General features: G+C 43.2%; 1 protein-coding gene across 2 annotated transcripts in view; it reads left to right on the top strand.

Moving 5' to 3' along the window:
- Positions 1-1,430: 1,430 nt before the first annotated feature.
- Positions 1,431-20,410, top strand: part of Ip6k1 (inositol hexakisphosphate kinase 1) — a 41,167-nt gene continuing 22,187 nt past the window's right edge. For both annotated transcript variants that reach the window (XM_075964637.1, XM_075964636.1), the window contains exon 1: positions 1,431-1,627. The gene's annotated coding sequence lies outside the window, so the exon portion shown is untranslated. The remainder of the gene's footprint in view (positions 1,628-20,410) is intronic.

Raw genomic sequence — 20,410 nt, 5'->3', positions numbered from 1 at the left:
AGACTGGCTTGCCTCTGCCCCTTGAGAGATTGAAGGTGGTGTGTACTACCATGCCCTGCCCAAAAAACTCTAAAAATTATATGTGTGTCCATGTCAATACATGTCATATGGGTGCTGGTGTCCGTGATGGCCAGAAGAGGGTGTTTGGTCTCATGAAACTGGATTTATAGGCTGCTGTGAGCTGCCTGATGTGGGCAGGTTTTCTGAACATGGTTTACTTTTCATAATGGTGTTTTCATCAAAGCAAGAACTTAGAGGCGCCAGGTGACGGTGGCACACGCCTTTAACCCCAGCACTTGGGAGGCAGAGGCAGGTGATCTCTCTGAGTTCGAGACTAGCCTAGTCTACAAGAGCTAGTTCCAGGGTAGCTCTAAAGCTACCCTGTCTAGAAAAACAAACAAACAAAAACAAAAAACAAACAACAAAAAAAGAACGTTAGAGGCTTCAGGTTCAGCAGCCTGAGAGTGGCTACTGGGGTGGAGGGGGGTACCTGAGTACTTGGCTTATTCTAAGAGCTTACTAAATTTTCCTCTTGTTCATTCTCACTTTATAGACAGGGCAATCAAGTTCCAGAGAAGCTAAAGCTCAAAGTTTTAGCGTTAACTCTGGGGGACCATGCGCTGTGGTACTCTTGGTATCTTAACCTTGAAGCCAAGTCCAGAGTTAGGGGCCTACTATGGGGAACAAGGGATGGCCATCTTCATGGGACTCATAGTTTGCCTTGGAGACAGGTCATGATAGCCAAGAGCAAAAGATACTGTCACAGGAACTTAGCGGATGCTCTGGGGCAAAGAAGGTAACCACTATGTGCTGAGGCTTGGGCTGGGCGCATATTTAACTCTATGCAAAATAAACCGGGGAAAGGGGAAGTCAGAAACTGAGAAGGTTGCCCAGAAGGCTGTGGCTGGGAGATGCTTAGAAGACACTCGGTAACTCTGGAGCTAGAAGAGGTGAAGGACTCGTCACCAGCACTTCCTATGGCTGTGTGACCTTGGCCCAGCCTCTCTTCTGCGCCTCAGTTTCCTCACCAGTAAACTGGGATAGATCCCAACCACAGAGGCAGGCGACAAAGCTAATACCGTACAGTTGACATTCCCTAAATGTGTGCGAGAAGTATGATAAATGCTGCCAGCTCAAAACCGAGAGGGTTGCGCAGGTGAGAAAACCAAGGGCGCTGTAGTCCTCCCTGTCACTAACACAAGCCCCACCGCCAGCAAATGAGAACGGCGCGCACGCGTCAATTCCTGCCGTCACAGTCACGTGTCCCAGGCATTCTGCACGAGAGGCACACTCTGACAGACGGGACAGTTAACGAATCAGCGGGAAGAGCTCCTCCAGGCATCGGGAGGAGAGGCTGTTGATTGGAGAGAACCTCAGTCAGGGGCGGGTTCTTTGCTGTCCTTGGTTACTATGACGCCCGGCCCCCGCCCCCTCGGCTGGCCGCCATCTTGTTGTTGATCCGTACCCAGTGGGCAGCGCCAGGAGCTGGACCGAGCGGCCGGTGCGGGGCCGCTGCTGCGGGGCTCAGCCACCTGCGCTGCCTGCCAGGGGGCGGGCCGAAACCTGGAGGCCCGGGGGGCCCAGCTCCCGTGGGGAGCCTTGGGCGCCCGCTGCCCGGGTCGGGCCGGTGAGTGACAGGAGTCGGGCCAAAAGACCCGCCCGACACCCACGGCTAGGGTGGCGGCGGGCGCGGGGTTGTCGCTGGCGCGCGTAGGGCAGGGTCGGGACTTAGGCCGAGCATCACTGGGACATCATTCCAGCGTCCTGGTTGGCCTTCCGCCTAGCCTCCCAGATGCTGGCACGGAGGCTGGAAGGGCAGCCCGGGTGGGAGGTCGGAGAGCCCTATGCCCTAGGACCGGCGGGATAGCGGGAAACCTGCCTTTCTGTCCAAATCCCTGGGTGCCCTGACCCGGAGTGCTGAGACGTGGTCACTGCCCGCTTATTCTCCCGGCCATAATGTTCCTCCAAACCAGTGATACACGTATGTCGCTCTTAGATATCACACTCTTACGAGTAATTTTCTCAGGCCGCTTGAGACTAAGATTAGAAGAAACAGGCCTAAAATGTCTTATAAGCCAGGAAGGGTGGTTATCAGGGCCCTGCGTTTTTGGTAGGGCGATGATCATCCGCCTGTCTTTTCCCATGGAGACCCCTCGGAACCTTCCGTGCTCTTCCGGACTCACTGTTTACTGCTTCGTAAAGAACCTGCTTTTTTGTTTTTTTGGTTTTTTTTTTGTCTTTTTTAATGTCCATAATGGCTGAGTTTTATTTGGTTGTATAAGTTCTTTGGTGCTTGACCACTACTCTTTTTGGAATGTGTGTTTTAGGACAAGGATGGTGATGATTTGATTAATTTTGTCTCCGAAAGCGACAGCCCGTTAGGAAATGTAGGAGTATGTTAGGACTATTAAAAATGTTTTTGTTGTGGATGGTCTTGAATGGTCCCATTAACTTTTAACAGAACTGAAATCAGGTATGCACTCGACTGAGGCAGGAGGATTGCCAATGGGTTGCAGGCCAACCGGAGCTACGTAGCAAGACCCTGTCTCCAAACAAAAGCCGTGCGCAGTGTTGTTGTTGCTGGATGAAAACAGCCTGTCAGGCTTGTTTCTTAGGATGGAGGTGGGGCTGGCGATCCCCAGAAGAGTCTTCGGCTCTAGAAAGGGTCCTGGCTGCCCTAAAACACATTTTTCCCAGGGTCCCTTAGTTCCTCCACACAGGTGTCTTGTGTGTTGTCATATGAAACCTATAAGAGATGATTAAGGAGGCCAAGCAATGTTTAATTTTGAAAGAAACCAGCCCCCTGGTCTGCAGGTGTCTTTGAAGAGCCAGGGCTGAATGAAGCCGGGCAGGTGGCTAGTTGTTGCTGTTTGCTGATGTATGCTTGTGAGAAGAGAGAGGTTGAGTAGTATTGTTTATTTCATTGCCCTTCCACAGGGCCACTTTTTGAATGATGCACAAAATTTTGGCTTTGGTGAAATAAAGTTTCTTGGGTACTTATTAAAGGAGGAGATACTAAAATATTAGCTTCTCAAAATTGCCCCCCTCAGCTAATAAAATCAATTTTGTTTATTTATTTATGGGAATTAAATCAGCCACAGGGTTAAATTTTTACTGTTTCTGCTAAAATAGCTTGGCCTAAGTTAGATTCTTATCTCATTTTGGGTATTGGATCTCTTAGTGATATAGAAGGAGACTATTAATCAAGTTGTCAGCGTTGACTTCTACATACAATCTCAGGGAGCTCAAGCATCCATTAAAGTTTCTTTGGTCCAACCCTGTGTTAGGACTGCTGTCCCAAGGAAATTAGAATGCACATGAACTTTCATTATCTTTGTTTAGTATTTGTTTTACGTTTTGTTTACTGGTTCATAATTATTTACAAATAGGGTATGATGCTTGATTCAACAGTTACCCTACGACAATAGCGTTATTTCTGTGCTGGGTATTTTAAATGCTGCCTCAGACCATTGTTAGGTAGTGTGGGTCCTCTGGCTTTTGTCTTTGCACTGTTCGTTTGTAAACTTCAGCACTCTAGGTTTTGAGATTGGGTTCCTTGTCTATCCCAGGCTGTCTCCTCAGAGTGCAGGGCTTTCAAGTGTATGTACACCTGGCTTTGTCTATCCCAGGCTGTCTCCTTAGAGTGCAGGGCTTTCAAGTGTACGCACACCTGGCTTTGCACTTTTCTTTTTTCTTCTTCTTCTTGAAATGATTTCTCTTAACATAGCCCATGCTGTCCTGGAACTCACTAGACCAGGCAGGATGGCCTCAAAAATCCCAGAGACTGGCTGGGCGATGATGGCGCACGCCTTTAATTCCAGCACCTGGGAGGCAGAGGCAGGCGGATCTCTGTGAGTTCGAGACCAGCCTGGTCTACAGAGCTAGTTCCAGGACAGGCTCCAAAGCCACAGAGAAACCCTGTCTTGAAAAACCAAAAAAAAAAAAAAAAAAAAAAAGAATAAAAAAAATCCCAGAGATTCACCTTCCTCTAGGATTAAAGGCATGGGCTGGTTTAGCACTTTTAAACTATTAAGAACAGCTAGATACCACAGATGGTGGTTATTCTACACTAGCCAGAAATTTACCCAGCACAGTAGGCAGAGGCAGGCAGATTTTTGAGTTGGAGGCCAACCTGGTTCTCAATTGAATTCCAAGACAGCCAGGGAGGGCTACAGAGAAACCTTGTGTTGATTTGGTGGGGGTTGGGGGACAGGATTATAAGAAACAGGATTAAAGGTTGAGATCTGATGTCCTAATGTGGCATCCATAGTGTTGCTGCCCAGCCAGCCCCGGCCCACCTCCTCAGGTTTTATTCGTCATCCACTAACTAAACAGCTTGCTCAGCATTCCATATGTATTTTGCTTGCTGAATCCCATGACCTTCGTCCGTTTAGGATTCTGTTCCTTTTCCTTCATTGCTTATCTCCAGAGTCCAGTTCAAGTCCTCCCTAGCTTTATAAAACCTCTCAAACATTTTCAGTTTCTGGAACATGTTCCATTCTCTTTGTACTGTAAAAGCATTGCAACCCTTAAACAACAGAATAGGATTTGCTCTGGTTTTAGGCTTTTTGTTTTTTGCTTTGTGTGTGTGTGTGTGTGCACTTGCATTGTGATTGTGTGCATATACATGTCAAAGAGTGTGCACAAGTCAGAGGACAGCCTCCTCTCCTTTTACCATGGGTTTCAGGGATCCAACTTAGTTGTCATCTTAGTGTGGCAGAACCCTTATCCCCTGTGCCATTTTGCTAACCCTGTTTCGTTTTTTTGAAACAGACTATTACTGTGTATAGCCTAGGCAGGTCACCAGCTTGTTTTGTAATCAATCCAGGTTGACATCTAACTCTTGATGGTATTTCTCCAGCCACTTCAGTGCTAGGATTATTGCTGGCACAATCACAGCTGGTTTGATATTTGCTTTATTCACTTTATATGGATGTTTGTCTAAGTGTATGTCTGTGCACCACATGCAAGTCTGGTATCCACAGAGGTCAGAGGGGGACATTGGCTCTGCTGCAACTGCAGTTACAATTGAAAGCTACTGTATGGGTGCTGGGAATTAACTTGGGTCCTCTGGAAGAGCCATCTCTCCAGCCCAATAATTGCTTTTTTAAAAATGTTTTGTCCAGGAGTTCATGGTACATGCCTTTAATCCCCGAATTTGGGAGGCAGAGTCAGGTGGATCTTTGTTAATTTGAGGCCAGTCTGGTCTACAGAGTGAGTTCCAGAACAGCCAGGACTACACGGAGAAACCCTGTCTCGGAAAACAAACAAGCAAAAAAAAAAAAAACTTGGAGCCAGGTATAGTAGCAGCCCTGTAGTCCAAGTATTTAGGATGCTTAGGCAGAGGCACCAAACACACACATGGTACACATATATACATACAGACAAAATACAGTATAAAATCTTGAAAAAAGAAAAAAATAATTTTTTTCATGTAGTGGCACAGGTTTGTAATCCCAGTGCCGGGGAGGTGGAGAGAGCCAGATCCTGTAGTTCATTAGTTGGCCAGTCTAATGGAAGCCCCAGGCACCAGTGCGAGTCTCTGTCTCAAAAAAACAAAGAGGCCAGAGAAATGGCTCAGTGGTTAATAAGAGTGTTTGTTAGGAAACATGAAGGGTGTAAGTTTGTTCCCATAGGGAGGATCATTGGGGCTTGCTGACTGCCTATCTGAAAAACATTAGCTCTAGGTTTAATGAGAGACCCTGCCTCAAAGGAACAAGACAGACACAGGTGCCCTTCTTTGGACTATTAAGTGTGTACATGGCAGACTCACAGGCACAACATACACCACAGAAGAAGGTGGGAGACTTGTAGTGAGTGTCTACTGCATATGTGCAGCCCCCCACACCCACCCAAAACAAGTTCTGGGGGAAACTTGGTGGAGTGCCTGTCTTGTGCACCTACATGACAGATCAGCATCTACCTGTATACAACTCCAGTCTCAGGAGATAGATCTGACCCCCTCTTTTGTCTTATTCTAGCCTCTGAGGTCACTACATACATGTGATGCACAGACATTCAGACAAAACACCCATACACAGTAAAAAAAAAAAAGGCCCCTAGTTTCAGTTACACCCCCCCCCCCATTACCACACACACACAAATGTTTCTTTTACTGGGACAATAACTTTTCTGGCAGGGACACCTTTTCTTTGTCTTTTTGCACTTGAATTTGGATGAGAAGAACCAAATGTTTATAAAGGTGTACTAAATTTGTCTGAGTTGGAAATGGAATATAATTACACAGGGAAATGAAAGGGAGTGGACAGTAGAGATGGGAACTAAGTCATGGATCGCCACCTCTTGCCGTACCTGAAGTGCTTGCACATAGTGACTCCAGTGCTCCAGCCTCAGTGTTTCAGAACTAAGGTCTGGAGAGGGTGGGGGAAGTGGCCTGTTTCAGGAGGGCCTGTGTGGTCCACTCCCTTCCTGGCTAATGCCAGCGTTGGCTCTTAGAAAGTGTGTTAGGTGAGCATCCTGGTGCGGATAGTCCTAGACCTCTTCTTGGCTTAGGACTTCCTCTTCCTAGCTTTTGCTTGACACTAGTAGCAGTGACAGTCAGAGCTGGGGGAAGGCTTTCATGGTGCCCTCTCTCTTTCTCTCTGTTTCTCTCTCTGTCTCTCTCTCTCTCTGACTTGAAGCAAGAACACAGTTAGGTATTTTGTATGTTTGTGACATTATACTGCTATTGTAGGTTTATTTTTATTTTATTTTGAGACAGATCTTAACTTCAGTACAGAATGGCCTGAAAATCCCCTTGTAGCCCATGCTGCTGTGCTAACTTCACTCTCAGTCATCCTCCTGCTTTAGGCCCCCAAGGTGAGCCTTAGAGGAATGAGCCACTATATTCAGCACATACACACCTCAACCCCTCTTTTATTTTCTTCTTTTAGACAGGTTATCAATGTGTAGCCCTGGCTGACCTGGAACTACTATGTAGACCAGGTTGGGCTCCAACTCATAAGAGTTCTTTCTGCCTTCTGGCTCCCAGGAGCTGGGATTAAAGGAGTGTTCCACCATACCTGACAGTATGTACCCATTTGGTTTTTTGTTTGGTTTGGTTTTTTGAGACAGGGTTTCTCTGTAGATATGGAGCCTATCCTGGAGCTCACTCTGTAGACCAGGCTAGCCTTGAACTCACAGAGATTTGCCTGCCCCTGCCTCCTGAGTGCTGGGTTTAAAGGTGTGTGCCACCACCACCACCTTTATTTGTGTGTATGTATGTACATGCGTGCATGCAGATGGCCATGGAGGTCAGAAGTGAAGGGCATATTGAATCCTATGGAGCTGGAGTTTAGTCATTTTTGAGCCAGCTGATGTGGTTGCTGGGCCCTGAACTCATGTTTTCTATAGAACAGAAAGCACTCTTAATTGCTGATCCATGTCTCTAGCCTCTAGATTAAGGTTCTTATATTTGCTGCTACCATAGAGGACTGGTAAACCACCACATGACCACATGGGAGAGAGAGAGAAGAGAAGAGAGGATAGGCTTCTGAATTTCTGACCCCTTTATAAAAGTTTTATTTGTAGAGTTATTCCTGTTCATTATATGAAAGAGGGGAGAGTAGGCTAGGAGATTGGGGCTAGGACTGGACTGTCTGCTTGTCTCTGAAGGAGACTTTTCCATTTTATTTGTTTTATGTATTGCAGGGAGGGGGGAGTGCCTATGCTGTGGTGTGCACTTGGAGGTCAGAAGACAACTTTGCAGGAGTCAGTTCTAGTGGTTGAACTCAAGTCATCAAGTGTCTGTCTGCTCGACCATCTCACTGCCCACTGTCGCTCCCTACCCCAGGCTCTCCTGCCTCTTTGAACTTCCATGATCCTCCTGCCTCTGCCTCCCTACAGTTAGAGGTGTGCACCATCGTGCCTGACCAGACTGCACTCTTCAGGTCTAAAGTTTGTCAGTTTTGTTTATTTATTTATTTATTTGTTTGTTTGTTTGTCTATTTTTTTTTTTTTTTTGGTTTTTTGAGACAGGGTTTCTCTGTAGCTTTGGAGCCTGTCCTGGAACTCCCTTGGTAGACCAGGCTGGCCTCGAACTCACAGAGATCCGCCTGTCTCTGCCTCCCAAGTGCTGGGATTACAGGCGTGCGCCACCACCGCCCGGCTCAAGTTTGTCAGTTTTGTAAGAGCACCTTGCAGTTGATAAATATCTGGATGTATTATGATTGAGTAAACAGTCATTAAGCAATATTCTAAAGCCAAAAACTCATAATGACAGTACTGGTAGAGATGTGGAAAAATTGGAGACCTTACGTACCCCACTAATGGGAATGGAACAGAGTGCAGCAACTTTGGAAAATTGTATGACAATCCTCCCTCCCTTTTCTCTCCCTCTTCCTCTGCCCTTCCCTTCCCTCCCTCTCTGTGTAGCTCAGCTGGCTCTGAATTCATAATTCTGCTGAATTCTGGGACAAGAGGCATTTGCCACTGTGCTTAGCTTTAGACCATTCTGTAACTGATTGCAAATATTTATAGCATCAGCATTAATAACAAAAGAGGGATGAAGAGATGGCTCTGCAGTTGAGAGCTCTTGCTGTTCTTACAGAGGACCTAAGTTGGGTTCCTAGCACCCAAATCAGGCAGCTTGCAGTAATCTGTAACTCTAGCTTTGACATCTGGGGCTTCGCAGGCACTCTCATTCACATAGACACATGCAGACACCCACCCACCTTCTACATACACATGATTAAAACAGCTCTTAATAATAGCAAAAGAGGGAAACAACCCGAAACATATGATGTGTAGATAAATAAAATGTGTTCATGAAGTGGATGTTACTCAAAAATGAAAGGGGGCTGGCCGGTGGTGGCGCACACTTTTAATTCAAGCACACAGGAGGCAGGCAGAGGTAGATGGATTCCTGAGAGTTCGAGGCCAACCTGGTCTACAGAGTGAGTTCCAGGACAGCCAGAGCTATATAACAGAGGGACTTTGTATCTTAAAAAACCAAGTAAACAGATATTGGTACGTATTATATTCGAGTGTCAGAAATGTGTAGAGTTTAAAAATCCAGGTATGAAAGTCCGTATTTGTCTATTTCTAGGCAATATCCAGAACAACTCATTTTGTAAAGACAGCAAGTAGATCTGTGGTAGCTTAGGGCCTCCAGGTGGTGGTAAGTGTAGGGAAGTAATAACAAAAGGGTAGAGTATTTCTTTTTGATATAATTAAATGTTTTAAAGTTGTGGTGATAGTTGCATGTTGTCTCAAACCATGAGCTGAACACTATATTGGTGAATTGTGTGAGTCATCGCAATAAAGCTGTTATTTAAAACATGGAGTGGCTGAGGCGGAGACCGCAAATTGGGTAAAGGGTTTTGCCACCAAGCTCATGACTCAAGTTTTATCCCAGGACCAATTGGTGAAAGGAAAATCTGACCTTTGCAAGTTATCCTCTAGCCTCCACAGCTGTACTGGAGCATGTGTGCGCACACACAATATGCAGACCAAAAATGTCATTTAAAAATTGTTAAGAAAAAATATTTAAATATATATTTACTAGTAAATGAGAAAAATAAACTGTGATTTCACTTTTAGTATTTTCATGTATAAGCAGAATATTTTGCTGTTTTTTGAGGCAGGGCCTCCTCACTCTGTAGCCCATCTGGCCTGAAACTCACTATGTTGCTCAGACTAGCCTTCAACTCATGGCGGTCCTCCTACCTCAGACTCTTGTATTCTGGTTACAGGTATACATCACGATGCCTGTCTGGTTTGGTTTTTGAAGCATCATCTTTGCTCTGTAGCCTATATGGCTTTTAACTTGTTCCAGTATTATACAGGATGGTTTCACAGCCCTAAGAAATTCTCTGAAAACTTGTTCAGCTTTCCCCTACCCTCAGCAATCATTTGGCCGGTTTTGTTTTGTTTTGTTTTTTGTTTTTTTTTTAACTGTCTTTATAGTTTTGCCTTTTCACAATGTATAGTTGGACAGTTGGAAACAGATATATGTTTACATATGTGTATATATGTGTATATGTACATGTATATGTGTGTGTATATATGTGTGTGCATCCTCATTAGTTTTTATTTTTTTTAAACAGGCTATCATATAGTCTGGGCTGGTTTTCAACTTGCTCCTGTAGCTGAGCATGACCTTGAACTTCCACCCTAAGATTTGTACTATCATGCTCAGTTACAGTGTTGGGAATGGAACTAGGGTTTCATGTGTTTTAGGTAAGTACTCTATCACATGAGCTATATCTCAGTTCCTGTGTCCATTTTAGGTAGACTTTGTTTACTTACTGATGTGCATCAATTTCTCTGTCGTTAAAGTGGATTTTTAACTTTGTTTGTTGAGACAGGGTTTCTCTGTTTCAGCTCTGGCTGTCCTGGAACTTGCTTTGTGGACCAGGCTGGCCTCAAATTCACCAAGATCCGCCTGCCTCTGCCTTTCAAGTGCTGCAGTTAAAGGCACTTTGTTAATGCATTAATTATCCTATAATGTCTATGCTACCACCATCTGGTTTTTAACCTTTTTTTTTTAACTTAATCTTTTTAAGTATAACATTATAATTAGAAGTATAGCTTTTTGGTTTTTTTGAGACAGGGTCTCACTATATAGCTCTGACTGTCCTGGAACTCACTATGTAGATCAGGCTGGCCTAACCATGAACTCACAATGATTGCCTGTTTTTGCCTCCCAAGTGCTAGGATTAAAGACTTGCCCTTTAATCTAGGATTAAAGTGCCCGCCGAAGGTTAATATTCAGGAGGATGCCTATATGTTTTTCTTTGGGTTCTCCTTATTTAGCTTCTCTAGGATCACTAATTATAAGCTCAATTTCGGGCTGGGGGGAGACTTAATTGGGGGAGGGGGAGGGAAATGGGAGGCGGCGGCGGGGAAGAGACAGAAATCTTTAATAAATAAATAAATTTAAAAAAAAAGAAAAAAAAAGATCCAGCCATAAAAAAAAAAAAGTGCCCGCCAAAGAGGCATAACTTTTTAGTAGAGCAGACTAATTTTTTTTTTTTTTGGTCATGAATGATTGTGAGCTATCATGTGGATGATGAGAACCAAACCTGAGGCCTCTGCAAGAACAACAAGTGTTCGTTCTTAACCAGTGAGCCAAGCCAATAGCCCTTTGTTTTGTTTTCTGAGACAGGATGTCTTGTAGCTAGGCTCTATGTAGTCAAGGATAACTTTGACCTTCTGAGCCTCTTGCCTTTACCTCTTGAGTGCTGGATGTATAATTTTATACCATCATGCTCAATTTTATGCTATGCTGGGGGACAAACTTAGGCCCTTGTAAATGATAGCAAATAGTTTACCAGTTGAACTAGCCCGATCCTAGGTTTAGATATTATCAGTGTCTTATTGCCTATGGAAACGTTTTCAGCTGATTTTGTTAGGAAGGTTTTACTTGGGTATAGATGTTACTAGAAGTTTTTTGAGGGTTTTACTCCCCCCCCCCCCAGTTTCTGAAAAGAATGAAGCTAGAACTACCATATGACCCAGGTATAATACTCCTGCAGCACCCAAGAGTCTTTGTCTGACAGATAGCTGTGCATTTGTCTATTGTACAATAACCAAGATGTGTTGAATCAGCCTGACAGTCCATCAACAGTTGGACCAATAAGAAGGCGGTATATGTGTACAATAGAGTTTTATTCAGTCATGAAGAAGGAAATTATATAGAAGAATTTCAAGAAACACTTTCTTGAAAGATGAGGAGGAGGAGGAGTTGTATAAATTGCATGGCAGATGGATGGAATCAGAGAGCATCATGGTAAGGGAAATTAACTGAATTCAGAAAGACAAATACTGTGTGCTTCTTCATAGCAGAGTTTTGTGTTTTTTTATTTTATTTTTTAATTAATTTTATTTTTTGCTTTTTGTTTTTCAAGTCAGGGTTTATTTGCATAGCACTGGCTGTCCTGGGACTATCTCTATAGACCAGGCTTGTAGGGATAAGTCCTGCCCCTTGGGGGGCATAAGCTAGCCGTGCAGGTGGCTGGGGTGTTGGGGACGCAGCCCCGCCGCCGCTCTTATTACTACACAGGCTGGCTTCAGACTCAGAGATCTGCCTGCCTCTGCCCACCTGCCACCACTGCCTGGCCAGAATTTTTATTTTTAACAGGTATTTAAATTAAAACATGACAATAGTAGGTAGATTATTTAGACACAGGAAAGGGATAATTGGAATGGGTAACGGCACAAGAGAGGCTAATTCAGGATGAATATGAACAGAGCTCATGATTTGCATGTATGAAAATATAATGAAACCCATCATTTTGTGTAATGAGTATATACTAAAAAAGTCCCAGAAGATTATATTACCATCCTTGCCAAACACAAGCCATAATGTGAGGGTTTCTGGGGTACCATTCTTTCTTTAGATGAAATAGTGAATTGTAGACATTTTTTAGAGTGAAGAATTTGTAATCGTTGCCCTCAGTTCCTATTTTTACTTTTCTTGTTGTTATTTAAAGATAAGGTCTCAACATGCTCAGGTTGGAACTCACTGGGGAGCTGAGGGGCATTTTGAACTTTTGATCTTTGGTCTCTACTTGGAAGTGCTAAAATCACAGGCATGTGCCACTCCCTGACTTGCCTTCAGTGTTTAGATGACCGCTGACCTGCACAGAGAGAGTGACACGCTGGGTTAAATGCATCACGCTCCTTCCCTCACTCCTGTGGCCTGGTTCCCCTGTAGTGTGAGCCCGAAAAGAGGTGTTGTCTCCAGTTTTGGGGTTCCCACATCGTTCTGCAGGAGTAGTAAACCAAGCAAGTGACCTGTAGTGTAGTGTGTGCTGCCTGTAAATGACCCCACTTCTCTACGCTAGATCCTTCCTTCCTTCCTTCCTTCCTTCCTTCCTTCAATATTTTATTTTTATGTGCTTTGGTGTTTTGCCTACATGTATGTCTGTGTGAGGGTGTCAAATCCCCTGGAACTGGAGTTACAAGCAGTTGTGAGTTGCCATTGTGTGTATTGGGAATTGAGCCCAGGTCCTCTAAGAGCAGCCAGTGTTCTTAACATCTGTAACATCTCTCCAGCCCCTCTTTTCCCTCCTTTTTTGTTTTTGTTTGTTTTTTTTGAGACAGGGTTTCTGTTTATAGCCCTGGTTGCTCTGGAACAGACTAACCTTGAACTCAGAGATCCGCCTGCCACTGCCTCCAGTGCTGGGATTAAAGGTGTGCGCCACCACTGCCTGGCTAGACCCTGTTTCTTAACACCTTTTTCAGCAACCAGACAAGGAGAATAATGTTTTAAGTATTTCTTAGCTGTGGACCCTTATTTAGCAAGTCATTTCCCTCTGGTACCTGTTGGAGATGCCTGCTTTCCCTACCTCATAGAGCTTGTCTGGTAAAAGACAGGGTCAAGTTATCACTTCCTTCAGTTATTCGGAACTTTCCTGGAGATCGAACCTAGGCTTTCAGTATGCTCTGTAGGCTTTGTACACTGAGCTGTATCTTCAGTTCTGACAGGGTCTCACTAGCTGTTCAGGTTGTGTAGCCTGGTAGGTCTTGAATTTGTGGTTTTCCTGACTCAGCTGGGATTACAAGCCTACTCTAATATGCTAGGTTTTGATGAATTTTGGTATTTTAAATACCAAAAGTGCAGGTAAAGTTAAAAGGAGCTTGTTTTCATTAGCACACAAAATAGACATGAGTACCAGGAAGTTTCTAATCTATCTGGAAATAAGATATATGATTGTATTAGATATTTCATGAGTGTTTCCCAAGAAAATCCTGACCTTGGTGAGCAAATATTAAAGTGAAAAGTTTTTTTCCTTTTTCTTTTAAGACAGGGTCTTTGTTTTGTTTTGGTAACCCTACCTGTCCTGGAATTTTCTACATAGATCCGACTGGCTTTGAACTCAGAGATCCACCTGCCTCTGCCTCCTGAGAGTGCTGGGATTAAAGGTATCTGTCACTGTACTTGGCTAATTTTAGATTTTTATTTGTGTTAATTTCTTTTTTATTTTGGTGTGGGAATTGACCTCAGTTAAAGGTCTTGCCCATTCTAGGCTAGTGTTCTACCGCTGAGCTAAATCCAGCCAACTGTGAATATATATAAATAAATAAGTATAAGAAATTGGAGTAATGAGGTACTAGTGAGCAGTAGAGAGAACTCAAGAAAAGAATTGAGAGACTACATTTGGGAATGGGTAGGTGGCTGTGGTCCATAGGGCTCATAGGGCTTCATGCTTATGGAAGACCCCATTCCTAGGCTGAAGTCTTGTTAGATGGGACACAGCTTTGCCTAACTAGATGGCAGAGAAAATCATTGTGGGGTTGTGTTGGCAGAACATGTTAGAAATCGACATCCTAGAACTTAGTGGGTAGATTCCATTTACAAGGAAATGTATCATCAAAAGCACTATATACTGTGAAGTTCTTGGGTGAGGTGTTAGAGGAAGCTGCTGGCCTCTGTGATGCATCGTGGGAGTCAGAACAGCTGTGGTTGGTCTCTAGGAAAGCTGGCTAAGTGGTGGGGCCTGGTGAGAGTTGCATAATGGAACTGGGATGAAGAGTTTTTCTTTTTGCATTAGTATTTTTTAATGTCTGCTGACAAAGCTTAATAAAAGCTAGCAAGGGAAAATAAAGATTTCATCTCTGTTTTTTGTCAAGTAGGCAGTGGGGGGTGGGTTTGGAGCTAAATTTATTGGAAACTGGTAAACTGCTAGTTGTTACATCAACAAACATTTTTCTGAATAGAGGTGATGATTACTACCAGATCCCCAGCCCCCTTATTTTTGAGGACAGGGTTTCACTATTTAACACAGCCTGTCCTTGAACTCAGTCTTCCTGCTTTAGCCTTCTGAGGGCTGGAATTACAAGTGTGTGTAACTGTGCCCAATTCTAGTTTGTTTCTTTAATGCTGTGTTGATTTAAGCTGCTACATTATTCTAACCTAGGTTAAACTGTGCTTTGATTTTTCTCATCATAGGTATGTTTGAGTTATTTTAAAACTTCATTTAAGGACTGGCTGTGGTGGCACATCTTTAATCTTGGCCCTCAGGAGGCAAAAGCAGGCAGTTCTCTGTGTTTGGCCAGTCTGGTCTATAGAGTGAGTTCCAGGACAGCCAGGGGTACACTGAGAAACCCTGTCTCATTAAAAACAAAATAAAACAAAGCAAAAAAACCCAAAAAACTAAAACCCTTCACTTACTCTATATTTTGTGTGTGCGTACTCATGCATAGATGCTTCTGTGCCTATTTGGGTGAAGACCAGAGGACAGCGTTAGGTTCATTTCTTCAGATGATGTTCGCATTCTTTTTTGAGATAGGGTTCTTAACTGTCCTGGAACTCACCAAGTAGGTGAGTCTGGATGACCAGCAAGCCTCAAGGATCTACTTATTTCTACCTTCCCAGTGCTAGGAATACATATCACTATGCCCATTTATTATTCTTTCAATTGTTGTTTTGAGACGTGGTCTTAACCTTGTGTCTTTGACTAGCTTCAGACTCAACAGAGAGCTGCCTTGTAGGAGTAGAGTTAAAGACCTGTACCACCACACCTAGAGCCTAGGAATATAAAATATATTTATATTCCTCTTTTTTTTTTTTTTGAGAAAGGATCTCACTATATAGGCCTTGGCTGTCCTCAAGCTCACAGAGATCTTCCTGCCTTGTTCTCTCAGGGCTGGGAATAAAAATGTGGGCCACCATGCTTAGTTCATTTATTTATTTGTTTTTTAAATATAGGTTTAGGAGCTGGAGAGATGACTTAGTGGCCAAGAGCACCTAGTGCTCTTGCAAAGGTCCTGGGTTCACTTTCTACCTACTTAGAGCCATGTGTAATTCAGTTGTAGGGGATCTGATGCCCTCTGTAGGCATGTATCTATATACATATAGGCAAAACATCCATACATATAAAGAGTAAGATTTTCAAGTGTGGGTTCAAGAGCCTGTAGAAGTGACTCTGTATTTAAGAGCATATACTGCATCTCTGTGAGTTCAAGGCCAGCCTGATTTATAGAGCAAATTCCAGGACAGCCAAGGCTACACTGAGAAACCCTGTCTCCAAAAAACCAAACAAAAGAGCATATACTGCTTTTTCTGATTACTTGAACTTGAGTTCTAGCACCCGTATAAGGTGACTTACAGCCACCTGTAGCCCCAGCTCTAGGGGAGTCTGGTGCCTCTGGCCTCTGTAGGCCCCTGCACTCATTTGTGCGTCCTCACACGTGGACACACACATGTACATAATTAACAGTAAAATTGATTTTTTATTAAAAATTTTAGACTTTATATATATGGGTGTTTTGCTGTTGTTAAGTGTGTGCACTGTGTGTGTATATGCAGAGGTCAGAAGGTGTTGAAGCCTCTGAAACTGGAGTTACAGGTGGGTGTAAGCCATCATCTGAGTTTTTGGAATCAAACCTGGGTCCTCTGGAAGAGCAGCCAGTCCTAACAGCTGAACCATCTCTCCAGTCCCGAAAGTTGATGTTTTGTTTTCATTATTACTGTATATGTTTGTACATGCACATGTATGCGTATCGTGGCCACATGTGGCTGTCAGAGGACAACTGAGGGTCTGCTCTCTACTGTGGGTGCTGGGAATGAACCTGAGTCATCCAGCTGCCCTGAAGGTGTTGTTGCTGTGTCTTCTTGTTGACCCAGTGGTAAGCAGTTCTTTCTTTTTGTTTTTGTTTTGTTTTGTTTTGTTTTTCACTTTGTATCCTTGGCTGGTATATAATTCACTATGTAGATCAGGCTGACCTCGAACTCACAGAGATCCACCTGCCTCTGCCACTCAAGTGCTGGAATCAACAGAGTGTACCACCATGCCTGGATAATTTCTAGCAGTTCTTAGAAGTCATGTAATGCCATTCATATAATTTTATAATTTCACCTAGAAATTTTATAGTTTAAGTCTTTACATTTAGGTGTTTATCTTGAATTAATTTTGTGTGTTGAGATTGGAGATGTGGTTCATTTTTGTCTCCTTGTGGATTTCAGGTTGTGCAAGAATTGCTAACATTTATGTAAAGGCTTGCTGTTTTCCTATGCTGTTTTGCTGATTTTTATTTTTCTTTTGAGGCAGGATCTCACTCTATAGTCCTGACTGGCCTAGAAATTGATATGTAAACCATGGTAGCCTCATAATCACAATGATCTGATTGCCTTTGCATCCCAAGTTTTAGTATTAAAGTGTATGCCTCTACACCCAGGTAAATTAATAATTAAAAAAATAGTTTAAACCAGATGGTGGTATCCCACACCTTTAATCCCAGCACTAGGGAGGGAGAGACAGGTGGATCTCTGAGTTTGAGGCCAGCCTGGTCGAGAGAGTTCCAGGCCAGCCAGGGTCACATAGTGACATCTTGTCTCAGTAATAATAATAGTAATAATGGTGGGTGTTGTGTCCATTTGTAGTCCCAGCTACTTGGAAGACAGAGGCAGGAGAGTTGTTGAAGTACAAATTCACGGCTGCCCTGGGTAATATTCAGACCCTGTCTGAGAAAAGAAACAAGTCATTCCTTTAAAAGAATGTCATAACCTGACCAGCCTGGTCTACAGAGCTAGTTCCAGGACAGGCTCCAAAGCCACAGCGAAACTCTGTCTCGAAAAACCAAAAAAAAAAAAAAAAGAATGTCATAACCTGTCATAATACTTTCACTGCCTAAGTGATACAGTTAGTTACTTTGCTGTGCTAGGGATTGATCACAGACTCACACATGCCAGGCATGTACTTTGCCCACTGAGCAACATTACCTCTAGCGCTGAAGCATTTTGTTCTAAAAGAAGTTATAATAGAAATGCTAGATTTATGAACCAATTTTTGGTGCAGTTTGCAAATTTGCCTGTAAAATATAAAGACACCAAAGATTCTTCAGTTAATAAAAAGCACTGCCTAGCAAATGCAAGTGGTTAATCTGAGACCATATAAAATAAGATGGGCAGTGGTGATGTGCGCCTTTAATCCCAGCACTCGGGAGGCAGAGACAGTGGGATCTTTGAGTTCGAGGCCAGCCTGGCCTACAAAGTGAGTTCCAGCACAGCCAGAGTTTAACAGTGAAACCCTGTCTTGAAAAACAAACAAACAAAAACCTAAAAAGTATGTTGACCACAGAATTCTGAATTCTGAGCTTAGAGTGCAAGCCTGCTGCTCTGAGACTGTAGGTCTGTCTGAGCAATGCGGGGACCAGGTATTGCCTTGCAATGCCATGGAGACTGTTTTCCTGGTTCTTAAAATACCCTGACCTTGTTTGCAACCAAAGCTCATCACAGTTTCTCTTTGTTTGCCAGGATTTTTTATTCACTGCCACTTTCTAGGCTTGTGTTACTGAATTAAATCAGACAAGAAAAACAAAAGGGAAAACACCCAAAAGAAAAACTCCCAACCATTTACTTTGTGTTTCCTAAGTTTGGTTCAATAGGATCTTTATGTAGCTCCTTGTTTAAAATGTATTTTGTTATAGCTTTTGTTCTTTATGCTATTCTTACCTGGCTATATTTAAACTTGTTTTTGATTCACTTATCTTTTATAGTCTGCACAGAATTTCATATTCTCTTTTCTGTTAGTTTGGAATTTTGTCACATAGCCAATATACTTTGTTCTTTGAAAAGCCATTTTACCTTTTTGTTCTGTTTTTGGTAGAGATAGGTGATGTCTATACTCTTAGCTCTCAGGAGTCTGGGATAGGAGGAATTGTCCCTTAGTTCAAGGGCAGCCTTGACTGCACAGTAAGTTCCAGGCCAGCCGGGGCTTGGTTACAGACTTAAGACCCTGCCTGAAACAAAACAAGTATTTTGCTGTTGTCTTTTTTATTTTATTTTATTATTGAGATCAGGTCTTACTGTATAGCCCATGGTTGACCTGGAACTCACTATGTAGACCAGGATGGGCTCCAATCCACAGAGATCTGCCTGTCTCTGCCTCCAAGTGCTGAGATTAATTAGGAATGTGCCACCAAGCCAGGCAATAAAGCATAATACTAAAAGCAAAAAACCATTTTTACTCCTCCATAACATTTTTTCATGTTATATACTTATTCTCTTGGATACAACTGTTTATGCTTTATAAATATACACATTTTATCACTTCTCAGCCTTTGAGCTGTGACCACATGTATAAATATGTTTGTTTATTTAGCTATATTTATTATGAAACTATCCTATGCCAGGAATTTCTTTGCATACTTAGAAAAGTATGTAATGAAAAAAAAACTTACCTTCATGAAGCTAGCCCTATAATAACAAGTAATAGACAATAGATGTCTTCCGTGTGTAATATGTAGAATAGGAGATAAAAAGCCACGAGAAAGCTGTTGGGGTGCAGATCAGTGGCTAGAGTGCTTGCCTAGCATATGTAGCCCTGACTTTAGTCTCTGGTATCACCAGTTCCCTTTTCCCCACCCAACCAAGAGCAAACAAAATCACACTTAAATGAAAAGCAGAATGCAGGTAGGTTACAGGTAAGTTGGCAAGGTAAGGATGGATCTTACTATGACAGAGTAGTCAACAACTTCCTTTTCTTTTTCTTTTGGTTTTTCAAGACAGGGTTTCTAAGTAGCTATGGAGCCTGTCCTAGAACTCGCTCTGTAGATCAGACTGGCCTGGAACTCCCAGAGATCCACCTGCCTCTACCTCCTGAGTACTGGGATTAAAGGTGTGCGCCATTACAGCCAAGCGACTTTCTTTAGTAATAAGGATTGAGTGTAAGGTCTTGTGTATGCTAGACAAGTTCTCTATCACTGAGGTATATCCCCAGCTCTCTACCCCTAGTTTAAGATGGGGTTCTTTTTTTTTTAATTTATTTATTATGTATACAATGTTTTGTCTGTGTATATGCCTGCAGGCCAGAAGAGGGCACCAGACCCCATTGCAGATGGTTGTGAGCCACCATGTGGTTGCTGGGAATTGAACTCAGGACCTTTGGAAGAGCAGGCAATGCTCTTAACCTCTGAGCCAACTCTCCAGCCCCTAAGATGGGGTTCTTATATTTCTCTGGTTAACTTTGAATTTATGGTACAAATGAAGATGATTTCTGATCCTGCTGCCTCAACCTCCTGGGTGCTGGAATTACAGGCATGTGTCACCATGCCTGGATTATATAAATAGGACTCCTTAAATTCTAGGCAGGCACTCTGAATGAACTGCAACTCAGCCCCCTCCAGTCCTTTAAAAAAATTATGTGCGGGGCTGGAGAGATGGCTCAGAGGTTAAGAGCATTGCCTGCTCTTCCAAAGGTCCGGAGTTCAATTCCCAGCAACCACATGGTGGCTCACAACCATCTGTAATGGGATCTGGTGCCCTCTTCTGGCCTGCAGCATACACACAGACAGAATATTGTATACATAATAATAAATAAATATTTTAAAAAAATTATGTGCATGTCATATATGTGTGTATGTGTAAGAGCATTGGTGAGTCCTCCAGAAATCCTGAGTTCAGTTCCCAGCAACCACACAGTAGCTCACAATCATCTGTAATGGGATCTGATGCCCTCTTCTC

This window comes from Microtus pennsylvanicus, chromosome 3 (assembly GCF_037038515.1).
Source record: "Microtus pennsylvanicus isolate mMicPen1 chromosome 3, mMicPen1.hap1, whole genome shotgun sequence".
Taxonomy (NCBI): Eukaryota; Metazoa; Chordata; class Mammalia; order Rodentia; family Cricetidae; genus Microtus; species Microtus pennsylvanicus.
Note: the sequence above shows the minus strand (reverse complement) of the source record. Positions and strands in the feature narration are given on the sequence as shown.